Raw genomic sequence first — 14,278 nt, forward strand, 5'->3', positions numbered from 1 at the left:
TGAGTGCTTTCCATTGGCGCTTTGTCTTAGCCGCATTGTGCGCCGCCTGTCGCTGGCACTTTCGGCCTCAACATTCAGTCAATCAACGACTCGTTGAGGCTTTCATGGATTGCCACTTCAGAGAGTGAATAATTTTCACTTGAACCTCCATTTAATACCAATCGTATTCACATGTGATCGTAGTGAATAACCAAGAGCTCACTAAGGCCAAATACGTGATATTCAAATGAAAAACGAGAGAGAGAGAGTCAAGAGTTCTCAGAGAAATTCATGAAATATGCTACATCGGCTGTACACGAACAAGTATTTTTGTGGACTGACAATATGCAACATATGCTAAAAATCAGAAATCGAGAATCGATATTTATCGAAAATATATATTTTTGTATTAATCATTAATAATATTTTTAGAATTTATATTAGATATACGATCTTTTCACTCTATAAAATAACAGACACATTCTGTCATATCAAGGTCTTTTTATAAGTATATTTACATCTATCTTTGTATTCAGACAGTTCGTTTTCAAATTGATTCTATCTCTCGATCATCGATAGCAATAGACTTTTAGTTTTCCTTAAAAGCACCAAATTTCGAGTGGATTTTACACATAAATACATTACTGACTATTATTACTATCGATATTTATCGACTACGGGCTAATGGGCTATCAACTACATATGAAATTTTATTAAAATAAATTCTTAGATTTCTTGCACTCTACACATAACCATAAATCCTCAACAGCTCACTTCATTCTAGTTATTTTAATCAAATGCGCTTGTTATTTTCCCATAGAGGGAGAGCTAAAATCTGTATATAAAGTTCTGTTAAGGCAGTTTTTAGCCAGGAGCGATACAAATCAACAAAATTGCTGCTGCTGACAGTAAATAAGCAACTGTGTGTAGTTGAGTAACTGTGCAACTGACTATCTATTCAAAGAGTTACATATTTATATATAAACTCGTCTTAATATTCATGCTGTGTGTGTGTGTTCCTGCCTTCTGGCAGCAAATAAAAAAAAGAACATTTCGCAAAACAATGCAACGAATGCCAGATGCCTGCCTAAAGTTTGGCATTACGCAAAAACTAAAAAGCATTGTACAACAAGTTAAACAAGAAACTAAAAAGAAACAACAAATATCCGAAGCAACACAAACGAAACAAAGTAATGGCAAAAGCGGAAAAGTGGAAAGCGCTAAGGGGAAGAGTGGCAAAGGGGAAAGTGCACTGGCAACTGATCAGCCTGTATAGACACACATATACAAGTTTGCATCTCGCTTTGTTTGACTACCAAATTACGGCCAAAATCAATGGCGACCTTTGGCTGTTATTGTTGTGTGTCAGTTAGCCACAAGTGCAGAACAAGGTCAGCACGCCACTGCTCGTAGCAGAGACAAGGCCATAACCAAAAAGCAAATCAGTTTATCAGTCGATATCAAGAGGACAGCAACAAAAGACACAAGTTTTTCCAACTGACTTTATTAGCACTGAATGAATTAGCACACTTGAGATGTAAGCCAAGCATATTTTTGGATTGTTAGTTCGATGCGAATGTTAAGAAATGCTTTCATGTATTTGACTTGCCTAATTGACACAGTCTAATTTAATCTTTGTCAAATAACATTTTATCCATACACAAATTGAGTTTGCTCTTAGTGCTTCACTTCAAGCTTATACAACTTCGTTAGAGCTGCCTGGATTTTTGTGTTGAACAATATTTTCTTATTGACTTTTTAATAGATTGATTGACTGTCGTAATTGAGCTTGATTTTTGATCTTTTAATTCAAGATAATAGATGCAAAAAATATTTGCTGTGTTTTGCATGTATTTAGTTTTATATTCTTCAAGGATATACTTAACTAATTTTAAGAACTATTCAAGTGTCTAATACTTTTAAGTTATTCCAAGTTGAGCTCAGTTTCAGAATCAGGCGCATTTATTTTATCATAACATTTTTAACAAAATATATATAATATATCTACTGCGTATATAATATTTATTTATACATTATGTCTACTGTACTGATTGCCCTACCTATGTATGTCTGTTCCTCTACTTTCCTGAAAATGTATAAACTCTCTATCATAATATTTTCCCAAAAATTCAAACGAACTTTCATCAAGTTTATTTATATAAATACTTTCAAGACTTACTAAAAAAAGCAACACACAAAAAAAGATAACCACAATAAGCTCCGTCAAAAGCGTCGCACGACAAACTTTTCTACGGCCCTCAAATCTCAAGAGGCAAAACATTTTAGCCATGATAATGGCAGGAAATCCATAATTCATGTCTCTGTCCTCCTTTAAACAGAGACAGCACTAAAAGAGAAACAGCAAAGATATTGCCGTAGTCCATCACTGTGGCACTACGGCCGGCTACTAAGCAAATGCCACGCCTAAGCAAAGGAATCGAAAAATCTAATTATGAATACAATGCATAGGAGAGCAGAACAACTGCTGCACTGGCAGATACCCTGGAAAGTATGTCAAAAGTTTTGCCAATTCTCATGAACATTATTTTATATTTCTATATTAGTATTTTGGGTAGTCAAAACTTGTTTTTATCTTAATTTTTAACATATCATTAAATTGATATAAATCTATTTTTCGTAATTTTTAACGACTTCATAGAAATCTATATGCTACGGATTATTTAGAAAATCCTCGGTTTCAGTGAGGTATTAAAGGAGTTTTGCGGAAAATTCTAGATCTTGTAATATATCAGATGGATAATCAAGGCTTGGTTACATACATCTGTACAAACCTCATATACCCCACATTCCCATTTTCAATACAGAAAAAATTTACCTAATGCTCTGAGAAATCATTGAACGTTGCCAAAATGTGATTATGTATATAGGTATTTATAAGTACTATAGAGGTTTTTTGTTTTTTCTTCTTCTTTTTGCTTTACTTCTTCCTTCTTTTGATTACTACTTGGCAGCTGTTGCAACTTTATGGCTCTGGGCGTCTCCCTCTGCGTTGGGCATAAAATTAGGAATATCTGAAATCGAATTGTGTTTTATGCGATTTATTACGAATTGTAATGCACTAGGCTGGGCATTCGCATAAATATGTCTTCAATATATGAATAATAGCCGATAAACTGATGAGTTATGTTTATGTGTGGCATACATAATAGAGCTTGAACATATACAATTTGATTGAAGAACATCTTAATGCCATAAATCTTGTACGTAATATGTAATTCAGTCGGTGAATAAATGAGTCTAATTTGAGGAATATTTATAAAGATTATTCTTTCTTTTTTTTATTGATGACAAAATTATTCACTCAAACTAACTTTTTGATTTGAGGCAGACTTTTTAGATTATTGTTAATCCTTGTATGATTTACATAGATTACTCAAGTCGAGAGTGGCCGATTATAGAGTAGTCCAACCATTATTACATCGAGCTGCTATTTGTATCATGCTTAGCTTTCTTTATACAAACATGGCAAACATGCACACGCACGCGCACACATGCACTTTGCTTGCAGCGCAATTTGCATAGCGACTGCGTTGCCAATGGAATTTAATTATTGAATAACTTTTCTTTAAAGTAGAATTTCTTAATCAACTTTTCAGAGCTGTGGTCAATACATTCAACTGTGTGTGGATTGACCACAGCTGCACTGACTATCGATTAAAATGAGTATATTAAACTGTTATGGAGTAGATATAAATAATCGAAAATATTTAAAATAATTGTATTTGCTAATGAAGTTTATATGGTAGATTTTAAGTAGGCTTCTTAAAAATATATCATAATATCAATATATCCATATATTTTTCAACAAAAAATTTATTTATATCGGAATATTTTGTTTGTCCTAAGATCAAATATTTTTGCGATATTTTTTATATATTTGCGTTGGTAAATCCTTTAAAAAGTGGAAAAATTTCGAATGCGCAGATATTTAATATGGTGAAAACGTATTATTCTGACTTTAATAATGTGCCTTAATTTGTGGCTTAAAGAAATGAAAGAATAAAAAAATTATAAAAAAAAAAAAAAAACCAAAAATATTGAAAAATGTCCATCAGTTTAAAGTTGCATATAATATATATATCATCGATTCGATATTTTAAAAATATTCGAAAATTCTAATATTAAGTTTCCTTATACTGTTATATTTAAATAAGATTTAAATGATCAATTTGTAAATGCGATGAGCTGTCAAAAAATAAATAAATAAATAATAATAAAACCAAATTTCTTAAAACCATTTTATGAATGCCTTTTTAAAAGGATAATGCTCTAGATTTTAAACTAGCTTGAATATTCAACAAACTCTACTCTGTTCCTCTTCAGGTACCAGATTCGAACTCAGCTTATCCTCAATATGTTCAGCCTTCGCCTATATCCTGTTCATTCTTGTTAAATCTCATGAAATTTTCTTGTTGGCCTGAATTATCGTCATTTGTGTTTGCCCTACAGCACGGCTCATACCAATATGTCAACATCCAATTTGTAGTACATCCCAACCCATAGTTAACTGCTTGTTAAATTTAACAGCCAGCCATAACTAATTATGCTTAAAATGAAAACAAGTGAAGCGTAAGTTTTATGCCCACAGCTCTGAGTCAATGCGAAAATTTAACGCTTTCATAAACTTGCTAAACCTTATGTAGTTGGCATGTCTGTTAAATTATCCACTATAAAATGTACATGAAAATTATGTAAACAAAATTACAACAACAAATTTACCACACCAGCGACAACAACAACAAGATGAAGAACAAACAATATATTAGAAAATTGACGTTTAGCTCGAATACTTCATCAGGTAAACATTTTGGTGCCACGCCTCTGCCTCCGCCTCCGCCCCCCGCTTCCATATGGCCTCGCATCGAAACTAAGCAAACATTTTGTGGCCGGGAAGGTGGTTTTTGACTAACGTAAAGCCTGGCCATGAAATGTTTGTGTGGTTTTGCTAACTTAAAAGCAAATATATTTGCTTTTAATTAAAATCCCCAGCGAGGTATACTAAACGACGTGGCGTTGAACCACTTCCAAACATGGAAATGGAACTGAAACTGCAACCATACAAATATTTCTATATGAAATTGAATTAGATAGTTTCCAATATGCACACAACATCTGGGGGCCATCCATAGATGTTTGCATATGCCATATTGATGCAATAAACATAAATAATCAATTAAGCGGAAATTGTTTGCAGTTGAAGGACAGCAAATAGATAGGGAAGTTAGTCTAGATATGTGTGATAAGGTGAGGTATATATATGTATACCTATATGTATGCTGCAATGCATAATCAGAGCGGACTTAGCCCTTTTCAGTTTTTACTATTGTACAGTAAATGACAGTATTGTCTGGCAGCCCAATTCTGCTTAACAAACATATAAAAGTAAGATCTTGTGATACAGTAAGGAGATAAAAAGTACAGTGTACGAGTAATCTAACAATATATATAAATATTTCAGTGAAGAAATATCAAAGTGAAGATGGGAAAAACCATGGCCCAAGTGAATATACAATATTATATATTTTTCTTTCCTCTTTTATATATTTTTTATTTATTTTTTTATTTACTTATTTATTTATTTATTTATTTATTTATTTATTTATTTATTTATTTATTTATTTATTTATTTATTTATTTATTTATTTACTATTATTTTTGACTAATTTAGGACTTGCGAAATTTAAGCACAGAAATTTTGACATTGACATTGTGAGCTTAAAGGTAACCAAATGGACATTCAAAAATAAATTAATTTAAAGTTAAAATAAAAAAATAATAATAGAACAATTACAAAATGTCGAAAACAAATGATGATGCTAAAATGTTCTACAAATACCAAATTTCGAAGATAAAAACAATTTTATATATTTATTAAACCACTTCAGTATCTAACAGTAAAACAAATTTAAAAGACATTTCATTTATGTATGTAAGGCACAAGACGCTATTCCAACATACAGCTAAATGCATATGAACAACTATTTTATGGATATTTGAGAGCCGAACAAAAGTACAAAACGCGCAACTAAAATGACATTTTTACTTGCAATATGTTCTGCAGAAAAATATATGTACCTATATAACATTATATATATATAACATTATATATACATATAAATATATTATATATATGTATATCTACCATTATGTGTCACAAGTGCTTGTCGGCAATGCCTTTGCTGGGGAAAATGAAAAGAAAATAGTTTCTTAGACTGGCTTGGCCCGGCCTGGCAATGCCAAAAAGCAAATACCTACACTCACTCTATGTGCCCCACCCCCACCCCCAGCCCGAACCCAGCCCACTTTTCCGCCCATATAGTTCAAATAACTTTTTTTTTTACTTTCATGACAAATGTTGAGAAAATTTTTCTACTTTGGCTGGGGCAGAGACGAAGCGAAGAGGGGCGTGGCCGGTACTAAGCTGGCAGTGAGTGGAGCAATTTCTGATTTATGTTGCATTTGACGAAGAAATAGCTGAATACGTTACATATGTGTGTATATGTACGTGTGCATATGTATGTATGCAAATCCCTAAGTCTATTGCAGTTAAATGTGCTCTTCGACCCACCCACTCAGTTCAAGCGATTTTACAGCTGTAAAATATGATATATACGTATATCTGCAGTTGAATAGACCACAGAGCTGTCAATGTATGGTTGGCAAAATGTCAGTTTGATATTGGTTTAAGCAGTCCATCATGCTGACAGCGTTGGCCACAAATAATAGAAAGGAATCTTTGGAATTGTTTCAGCATGCAAAACTTAGACAGAATGCAGACATTTTGAACAGCTTTTCCAGCAATAGATATCAATTCGTATACTGACAAATTATACCCCATTAAATTCAAATTTCAATTGCTTGTCTTTATTTTACTATCGACTTCTTGGAAGCTCTTACTCTATTCCTCTTTTGATAATAAGTTCGCATTTGAGATAACTTTCAACTGAGTTACCGTTTTTTTTTTTTCGAAATACCTATCATTAAAATTCCAACTCAAACAACTAAGAAAAAGTTAATTTCGTCGCCAGCAGACTTTATCAGCGCGTTAATATCGGAGTCGTCAAAGTAATTATCAAGCAACATCGACAAACAATTAATCACAACATCAACACAATCACAACGAGAAAAAAGTTGCGAGGGCGTATGTGTGATCGACATTTAGATACCCTAAATTTGTATATTAGTATATCTAGTTTCATAAAATGAATTCTTTTTTGTTACTATAAATATACAATATATAAAGTATTTATTTTAGATTTATATTTTTAATTTGTATTATTCCAATAAAAAATATTTAAATAAATAAAAACATAGAAAATATATATTTTAAATTGTAGAATTAAATAATTAATAAATATATTATTCTGAATAATAGAATAAAATTATACAACTTATTTTTTATTTATTCCAGTATTTTAAATACTAAAAAAATCTAGAAATAAATAGGTAAATATTTAATAATTATAGTTCTAAAATAAAAAATATATAAAAATTAATGTATATATTTCTTTTAATTAAAAAAAAAAAAACATGAAAATGTATAAAACTTTAATCATTTTTTTTCCTTTTTTATTAAATTATATAGCAATTTTGTAAAAATTGAAAAATGATTTTTTTTGTTTCTTACTTTTTGATATTTAATTATAAAGCATAGAAGCAACCACTACAGCTGAAAGCTGCTCATAACTCAATGACTAATTGATAAAACCTTCGGCCAAAAGAGAATTGAGGAGTATAAAGAGCTGTAATCAAGAGCTGCCCATATGGAGAACATATCAATTGTTGGCCGTGGGCCATGTGCGGGATGCTGGCTGACGTCAATTGGGGCGCTGCATGAGCTGCAAGCTGCAAGCAGCAAGCGACGCAGCTTGTTTAATTAAATTTGCAAAGTATTTTTCTTGCAGTTAATTCTGTCAACAGGAATACAGCAGAGGCGCCGATGTGGAGGGCGAGGGCAGAGTGAATGAGCAGTGAGTGAAGATGAGGCACAGCTCGAGGCAGCTCTAGGGCTACGATAGAGGCAGACGCTGAGGCAAGCCTATGAGGATGCCAAAGAGTATGAGCAGGAGGCTGGCAAGATGAGTTGCAGCAGCGACAAGCCAGGACAGGGCCATCAGCGCAGTTTCCGCACGCTTGGTGCCAGGTACTTGCTGCCGCGGGCGCCGGAAAGTAGGCTACACGGGAGTCAGTAGGTCACACAGCAGCAGAAGCGGCAGCAGTAGCAGCAGCAGCAGCTGTAAATGCTGTCAATGGCTATATGCCTGGCAGGTAGCTCCAGGTGGCTTCAGCTGCAGTCGGCATAGCGGAAAAGTCCCGCATCCGCAGCGCTTGCTACACCCACGAGAATGCGAGCTCTAGTCGAGCCTGTTGCCCCAGGCAGTCGCTATGTTCACGCTGTTGTTGTTGTTACTATTTTTTTTTTTTTAAATCCTTGAGTTTTCTTGGAATTTTCATAATTTGGTTGGCGTTTACCTGTTGTTTTTTTTTTTTTTGGCAACAACAAAATGTTTATCATAAATATTTTGTTTTATCTTTGAGCACAAAGTTTGAAACAAAACTTTTTTTTAGACAACTTTATTAATTATTATTAATTTTCAAGGCTTCGCTTGTGTGCACCAAATTCAAAGAATTCCAGTAAATACTTTTTTATTTTAGCTTTTTATTTAAAAAAGTTCGTCAACTGATTGATGGTAGCTCTCATGGAAATCCTTAGAGCTAACTTGCTCGTTGATTTTAACTTGGGCAATCTATCTATCGTAATCTAATCTATAATATTTTGAGTTGACTTGGGTCAAACTAAAGTGCGGTCAGGTTAAGTTAAAGTGAGGTCAAGTTAAGTTGAAGCGAAGTTGGCTCAAGTTAAAGTTTCAGTGAGGGGTAAAAGTTAAGTTCAGGTTAAGCAAAGTTGGCACAGCTAGTCGAAAGGTTCATAGAAGTTAACATGGATTGGCATGTGCGCATTTTATCAAATTTGAATAAACAAAAGCTCCATGTAAGACAAAGTTAGTAAAAGTTTATTAAATATGGCTTAGCGGAGGTAAAAATATGCGAGGTAAAAGTTGTGGCAAGGTAATGCTCTGAGATTACGTATAATTAAGCCAGGCAAATTTGCCTTTAGTAAGATTCTGAGAATTCTAAAAGAATGGGATTAAGAAAAGGATTAAGGAGTATGTAGTAAAATTTGAATATATATGAGTACATAAAGCTTAAGGTACAAAAGGTAAAGAAATGTTGTATTCGATTTTTTCTTGAATAGACCCAAATGTGAGATGGACAAAGTTTGTACAGGACTATATAAAAATTTTATAAAAAATTGCAAGCAGTGAAAATGAAAAATCAGGATAGCATAAAATATATTTTATAGACAGTAGAAGTCGGGGCAGCCAAATAAATACAAATTTCAACGCTCAATACGAAAAAGTTAATCCTTCAACAAGCCTATTCAATGTAGCCAGCTGCTTTAGTTGGCTGAAAAGGTCATCCCCATCTCCCACACCCAACAATCTTTGAAAATGGCCCGTCCATATGCTTGAAGTGTCAGCTGCATTTGCTTTAGTAAAATTGTCGAGCAAATGATGTATGCAATGATGTGATTATAATCCAACGGTTGCCGACAGATTGTAGTTGAGTAGAGTTCAGTTCGGCTCTATGCGAAATTATCAGATAAAATATTCATATTGCGTATACGGCTCGTTGCACCAAAGAGAACGAACGCATTTTGATTACCAATTCCAGCAATTGCTTAACTATGCGCTCCATTAGAAATTTCTTTTTTTCTTCGGCTTTTTATGAAATTACACACCACAACGAGTTGAGCAAATTACAGACACGCACACACACACACACACAAAGTTGGAACACAAGTGAGAGCTATTAGAGACGTCTAGCCCCAGTCCACATGCATATATGGGTATTATTATTTATTTATTTACTTTTTTTTTGCTGGGTCGTAAACCTCAGGACGTGCACAATTGTAGTTTATGCTTTAATTCCTGTTGGCCAACATTGGCGCCAAAGTTAACTGTTGGCTCTTGGCTCGGTCTTTCTCTGTTTTATGGGCGGGCCACAGAGCAGACACACACACACACACACACAAGTTGTGGCAACGGAGCGAAACCTTAATTACATTGCTCGTTTCAATCAGTCCGCAATGCCCACAGACACTCAATATGACGGCAAAAGTGCAGCATTTGGTGTGTGTGGGCCATTTGACTTACGCGCTGGCATCTTCGTCGCCTTCAGATGCACACGCTCGTAACTCAATTACTGCAAAACGGATTTCGGCCAAAGAAGAGACCAAAAATCACAAACCAAAAAAACAAAAAAAAAAAAAAGGAAAAACAAAACGAAGACAGTCTTCAAATCGCGCACGCGTCAACCGTAAAACAAGAATTTTTCTTTTTTGATAAATGCATGCCGCCAGTCCTCTCGTCTCTGCCTTCACCAAGCTCCTTTCATGTGGAGTGTCCTTTGCAGTTGGCACTCTTCACTATGTTCTGTTTATGTGTCTCAGTGTCGCGCATAAAAAGCTAACAAAAGTTGACAAAACCAAAAAGTTTCTTGTCCCATTGGGTTAGGCCAGCATGAATGGTTAGGCAACTCCCCAGCCAATCTATGCTCCCATAAATTAAACCTTTTTCTTTTTTTCTTCCTCCATACAGCTACACAAAATATATATCAACACATTAAAAACAAACTAACAACTTTTCGCTTCTTTCTATTTGTTCTTTTTTGCTTGTGATCAAACGGCAAACTAATAAAAAACATTTGGCAAACAATAAAATACGAAGTAAAAATACGCTTCTCAGACTTTAAATAACTTTGTCAACGCAACTTAAATTTAGATTGAAAAAAAAGAACAAAGCAACGAAAATAAGAAAAAGGTTTGGAGTATATTTTGTCAAGTCTGTCAGCAAAAATTAAACTAATGGCATAAGCTTTGAAAACTTCTAGAAAATTGTATATATTCTAAAGAATATATACAAATATACATATATATACTTTATTTTGTTAGTCTTTTCTATTATTTCCAGAAGTTTACAAAGCTGTTAAGCTGTTAGACTAATATCAGATTTGATATTTATAGAATTTATATATTAAATGGCAATGACAGATTTTCTTACTTCTTCTATAATAATACTGCTTAAAATAATAAAACAAATTATATACATTAACTAATTTTACATTTATTTAATTTTTTCTTTTCGTATCTCATACAAAAATATATTATTTTTAAATAAAGTTTACTTCTTTTATTATTTAAATTATACCTAACTTTACTTTAGATTTTTCTACAACTTGTAAATAAATGGTTGTAGAAAAATCTTAAGTATTTCCTTAATTTTTTAGAGATTTTTTTATTCAGTTTTATCTATCTAGTGAAAAGTTTTTGCTTAAATAGAATTTCTTAGTTCCCTATTTTTTATTTCAGCATAAAAAGAAAATATTTGGTATGCCATAATAATATTTTTCAATTGAAATGTGTTGATTTATTTATTTTAAATTTTTTGGTTTAAATATAAGAAAACTTCGGTGTAATTAATATGTTCAACATTATATGAAAAATATAATAAATAAAATATGAACAAAAAATAATAATAATAGAAACATTATGATTATTTCATTTTGCTCCCAAATATAAATGATTCACATAAAAAATGTTTATTCACTTAGTTGAAATAAATAAAATGCATCCAAGCACCTCTCAGAGATGAAAAATGTACTTTTAATCCATATACAATATTGTTGTTAAACAAAGTAAAGTAATTTTAATAAAAATTTTATTTGTCAGCAAAAATTTTATAAATTGAATATTCAAACATGATGGCAATTCGAGGGTTTTATGAATGAATAAAAATAATTCAGATGAGAATTTCCAATGACGCGTGCCAGGAAATCTTTTGTTTAACTTTAACGAATTTCTTGAAGATTTTCCCAACATTCAATAATAATTTCTGTCATTATTTGGCTTGAATTTCTTGCAAGATTTTCCTTTGGAAAACAGAAAACATGCATTATTCACAATTAATGTTTGTGAATAATAAAGATAAGTTTTGTCTCCACTGGCCACCCCGAAGAACAAAAGGCGCCCAAATAGTTAAATCATTAATATCCTTAAAAGCCATTTCAAGCCATATGTTATCTTGGTCGGAACCAATTCAGAGCAACATTTTCTTGAGTCCGGTTATAAAGGGCATCGGAAGCCCCATATAAATTGACGCTGACATAGGGGAGGACTAGATACCGTTGAGCTGGTTTATTTTATAGCTCCCTAGGCGGAACACACAACGGCTCACACACACTCAACAAAAACAAAAGAAGCAGAAGCCAGCTAGCCACATTAAAGTTTGGCCGAAACAAAACACAGGCTACAACAACAAAAGCAACCCACAAAATGAAGTTACAAAAAGTTTGGCTAAACAGAAGCTGGCTGAGTGCAAAGATAGATCTCCGTTACCTCGTCCAACTACTACTCTGGATACTTTAATCCTTTAGGCAAAGTTTCGTTAGCCGCGTGAAGCACTTGTAAGTATTTCGTAAATAATACGTTGCTCACACCTTAACACTTACGCACATACACAAGCACACGAACATACACAGTGAAACACTCGATTCGCTGTCGTCCAGTTGTCCAAGCCACTTTGGCACCTGAACGTATTTCGCGCACAACACGGCCACAGCCAATGCCACGTTCGCTGGCTTATTAACACTCTTCTTGTAGGCAATTGGCCACCGTGAGAGAGGTTAGCTTGGCGCTGGCAGAGCCCTCGAGTGGCGAGTTGTTCCTGCCGCACGCACGTCTTAACACGAACTGAACTCAGCCTGCGAAAAGGACATGCCATCAACAATTATCGCTGCTGGCGCTGGGCTCTGGCTCAGTCGCTGTCGCTGTCGCTGTGGCTGGCTCTGTCGCTGGCTCCGTCGTCGCATTACTCCAGCCGAATAACGGGATGCTGCAACTTCACGTTGCTGCTTATACGGCGACAAATTGAGAGCGCCATAGAGAGCGTGCGAAAGTGAGCACGAGAGTGAAAGCGGCAGAGCGAAAGCTCTCAGCATCAGTATGCGTGTGTGGTGAATAACATTTGACTCTACACTGAGCATTATCTGGAGTAACTTTCAAATATGGAAAAAAACGGAAACTAAAAATTGAAAAAAAAAATAATAATAATAGAAATAAGACACTGTATTAAAACTAAATTTTTAATTTATAAAGACAAAAAAAATTAGAAAGTAAAAATAAATATGTAGATTTAAGAAATAATACAAAAAAATTAAATTCCAATTAAATTAAACAAGTAAATAAAATAAATTAAAGTGAAACGACATCAAATAAAATTAATAAGAATAATATATGTATTTATTTAAATTATATTCAATAGCTTGTTGGTTATTTGTTTGTTTGGCAACACTGAAATTTATTTCCTGATTTTTTTTTTTTTTTTTTTTTAATTTAGCAAGTGGTTAGTTTATTAAAAAAAAAAAAACCTACATTACACCGAAAAAGAAAAGCATACGGTAATATTAATTTGAATATACAGAGGATATACACAAACAAATAAGAAAATATATTTAATATATAATATAAAATGTGTATTTCAAGTCTTTTTGAACAATTAGAAAAAATCAATTAAAAAGCCTTGAACAAATTTAATAAAATATAATTATTTGCTTAAAATATTGTATTTTTCAACGTATGTATATGAAGCAAATAAAATGCAGTTATAAGACTCATCATCAGACTGACTGCCAATGAATCAACTCTAAAACATGAATAAACATGTAAGTAAAGAGACTGAAGAAGGAAATGGCAGTTATGTAAACAAGCATACGTACTTTACATAGAACTGTAAGAGCAAAACCAATCAGAAAAGAACAACGCATACATGTGATATGCAACCTGGTTTTATTAGCAGGGCGACAACTTTTAATAAATGCGAGCAAACGGAGCAGACATCAGCGACACACACACACTATGCGATTGCAATCAAATATGTTGGCACGGAAGCATTGCGTCGAATCGGCGGCGTCTCATAAGATGTTTAACATAGTGCCAATCAGAATAGATAAACAGAGCTCTGTTAAGCGTTAACAGTGCTCGCTGGCCAACAAGTGCACGTAATTAAAGCAGCAGACCGGTTGGAACGTAACAGAAATGATCCAAGCAACGGTCTCACGCTCTCACGTTAGCTCTGCCGCTCGCGCTCTCTCGGACAACGGGGCGGCGATCGTCGTTCGTCGTAACTGGAACTGTTATCAGCAGCAGCAGCGACGTCGA

The 14,278-nt window shown here is 33.6% G+C and overlaps 1 protein-coding gene across 1 annotated transcript in view; it reads left to right on the plus strand.

Moving 5' to 3' along the window:
• kuz (zinc-dependent metalloprotease kuz) overlaps nucleotides 1-14,278 on the plus strand; it is a 274,041-nt gene that overhangs the window by 69,265 nt on the left and 190,498 nt on the right. The window lies entirely within an intron of this gene.

The sequence above is a fragment of the Drosophila navojoa genome, chromosome 3 (assembly GCF_054131105.1).
Source record: "Drosophila navojoa isolate 15081-1374.11 chromosome 3, UAZ_NAV_1.0, whole genome shotgun sequence".
NCBI classification, from domain to species: domain Eukaryota; kingdom Metazoa; phylum Arthropoda; class Insecta; order Diptera; family Drosophilidae; genus Drosophila; species Drosophila navojoa.